The sequence below is a fragment of the Trachymyrmex septentrionalis genome, unplaced genomic scaffold (genome assembly GCF_001594115.1).
Source record: "Trachymyrmex septentrionalis isolate Tsep2-gDNA-1 unplaced genomic scaffold, Tsep1.0 scaffold419, whole genome shotgun sequence".
NCBI lineage: Eukaryota > Metazoa > Arthropoda > Insecta > Hymenoptera > Formicidae > Trachymyrmex > Trachymyrmex septentrionalis.
Genome location: NW_017305589.1, coordinates 12,259 through 15,807, shown reverse-complemented (window position 1 = coordinate 15,807; position 3,549 = coordinate 12,259). Strand labels below are relative to the sequence as shown.

At 32.3% G+C, this 3,549-nt stretch overlaps 1 pseudogene; it reads left to right on the top strand.

The window, feature by feature from the left end:
* The first annotated feature begins 2,729 nt into the window (after positions 1 to 2,729).
* The window catches only part of LOC108751209, a 1,607-nt pseudogene continuing 787 nt past the window's right edge, over positions 2,730 to 3,549 (top strand).

Below are 3,549 nucleotides of genomic sequence, written 5' to 3'. Positions count from 1 at the left end.
TATTAGTAGATCATTCGGGAATAAATTTTAGAAGATCTTTATTTAAAACAGAACAGGCTGCAAAAGCATCGAATAGGTAAAACAAATTTGAAAAGAATTACGTCTGCATGGAAAGCTTAGAGGACAGAAAAACATTAGACAAATTAGAGATAAAAATATTAAAAAGTAAAATTCCGTGAATGGAACCCTGAAGTACTCCAGAAAAAAACAGCATGAGAGGAAGAGAAAAGAATTATATTTCAGGACCTTTCTGCTGAGTGCGATTTATAAAGAACGAGCAGATTAGCAAGAGAGCCGAATGGAACAGACTGCATAGCTTGAATTTGAATAGGTGGAAATGGTTAACGGTAGAAAGCCTTTTATAAAAACATTTCATAATTGTGTATTTGCTTATAATTATGAATTTAAGATTCCTTTAATGCTCTCAATTAAAGATATTATTAAATAAAAAGATAAGTAATATAAAATTAAATATTATCATATAGAGATCAGGAGTACATTTAAAAATTGTTACCTTAAAACGACAAAAGCTAATGGGAATTAATATATTGACGAGAATCAATTTGATGATATAGATGAAGTATACTTTGCCCTCATAATATTGTATAATACTTATGATAGAGTAAAAAAAGTACGTAAGAGAGCCCCCCCAAATGGCTAAAGCATATAGATAAGAAAGATACGCTCTAGGTTGTCCACGGGGATATTCGAACATGCCTAAACCGAAAAACGAGCCAAAAATCAATAATGGTGCAAGCACTCTTTCTACTGTCTCTGTCATAGTTTCTGAGTCGTCGGCTAGTATTTTAACTGAATTAGTTCTTGCTGCATGAGACAAACACGTTAAATATTTTTTATAAGATTTTCAGAAATAGTTTTCGCAATTCCTTTAGAAACTTTGTGAGAACTACACTGTAAGATTTGTACACTGTGGAATAACGTATGTAAATGCCGTTAAACAAGTATTGAACAGAATGAACACAGATAATCTAGATTAGATTACCTTTCTTTTCATGTAATTTTTATTTATAGATTAAGGCCATAGATTAAGGTCAATTATGGATCTCCCTTGAATAAAAAATTTATATTTTTATTCAGAACGATACCAAACGTTTTATGAGATGTTTAGTAATTATGATTAGTCATATACATAGATTACATTATGGATGATCTTATTTCATTTAGATACTCTTGTATGTTTTAATTTTAATTAAATTAAGTAATGACAATTATCCACAATTAGATCGTATGTAATTGCGGATCAGTTTACCAAATGTTTTATCTATTTTGGATTTAATTTCAACTGAGAGCATGATACCGATTTTTTAAAATGAAATCTAATGATATTTACTACCTCCTATAAAAGTCATTTCGGTAAATATGCATTTTAGGTGACTCATCAGCGATTCGAATGTCCTTTTGATATATTGTAGGGGAGAATGTTCTGAATGATTACTCATAAAAAGTGCGGGACGGTATTGATTTAGAAGATATAGTAAATTAAAGTTCTATAATATGTAGAGAATAAATTTGAAAAATAATTAAACGAAAGATAAAAATATACTTTAAATACATAAATACATACTAAAAAATGTTTTTATATAAGAGTCAAGATTTCATATAACAGATAAGTATTTATCATATTTTATTTTGTCATACGCTGACAAGAATAATAAAAAAAATAACATATTTAATTCTAATCGGTCTTTACAATAGATATGACACATTTGCATTATAATTATGGGGCAGTAAATAAAATTGATATTATTAGAAATTAGCAAATAATACTAAACATACAGTTATGTCTTATTCTCGATTTATGTTATCTTTGTAGTATAGTTTTCTTCTTTGTTTTACTCTTTCTTTTTAAATTTGATCGTGTACTAACTGACATAAGAGAACATGTGTAAATATATGTATATATTACAAAATTACATACAATGACTCATAGAACAGAATAAATGTAACAATATAACTAACTGATTCAAAGAAGGCATAAACAAAAATTGCTTTTTCTTAATATACAATGAAATAAATATAATGTTAATTTGCTATAGATATTTTAATTCACGAAATAAAATATTCTCAAAATGAAATTTCCATTAGCATGGGTTGATTAGTTTCATAAATTATTGTATATAAATAACTTTGTGTACAATATATACAATAGTATATATATTTTTAGTATAAGATTTTTAGAAATAGAAAATCTATAAAGTGGTCTGTTCTGAAAGCGTGGTGTCGCTTTTACACTCAGTATTTTGTACCGACAAATTCAATTCAATAATCGTTATTTTTCTCGCAAGCCTTCTTCGCCTGTTCTAAGAGACTTTGCGTCATCTGATAGCCCATCTTCTCCACCATTTGTGAAAAGTAACCATTTGGTTTATCGTGTAACAGCTCATATAGGCAACCAAATTCCTATTCACATGATAATTCTAATTATCAAATGTATAAAGACTTTTCTTTAGGATATTACAAAATTTTCCAACAAAGTTTGTCAATTATTCTTTGTATACGTAACATTGAATTTTCAGGAAAAAGTATTAGGTGTAGTAAAAAGAAATCTATTATTTTTCCAATAGATGGCTTTAGTAATCTGTATCTAGCGTTATATAAGTGCGATCGGATTACGCCAAATGGCGTTAGAAAGATAAGATTTCATACTAAAAAAACTTCTCACAGTTTTATGATTGCTTGAGTCAGTATTGTTTGAGCGCGTGTCAAAGATGGACACTAACAAAGAGAAAATACGCCATATTTTATAGTTTTTCTTCGATAAAGGCGAAAACGCAAGCCAGGCGGCTGAAAATGTGAAAAGTGTTTTTGGTCCTGATACTGTAACAGTCAATATCGCGCAATTTTGGTTTCGTCGATTCCGTTCCGGTAATTTTGATGTCAAAGATGCACCACGCTCTGGAAGGCCAATTGTCGAAAATGTCGATAAAATAATGGAAATCGTCGAGTCCGACCGTCATGTAAGCACTATTTCGATTGCCCAGGAGCTAAACATTGCACAAAAAACCGTTTGGAACCATTTAAATAAGGCTGGATACAAAAAGAAGCTCGATGTATGGGTGCCACACGAGTTAACGCAAAAAAACCTCATGGACCGAATTTCCATCTGCGAATCGCTGCTGAATCGCAACAAAATCGACCCATTTCTGAAGCGAATGGTTACTGGTGATGAAAAGTGGGTCACTTACGACAACGTCAAGCGAAAACGGTCGTGGTCGAATCGCGATGAGCCGGCGCAAACGGTGGCCAAGCCAGGATTGACGATCAGGAAGGTTTTGCTGTGTGTTTGGTGGGATTGGCAGGGAATCATCTACTATGAGCTGCTCCCCTACGGCCAAACTCTTAATTCGGACCTGTACTGTCAACAATTGGACCGTCTGAAAGAAGCAATCGCCCAGAAGCGGCCAGCTTTGGCCAATAGGAGAGGAATTGTGTTCCATCAAGACAACGCCAGGCCACACACATCGATAGTGACTCGCCAGAAGCTCCGGGAGCTTGGTTGGGAGGTTCTTATGCATCCACCTTATATGT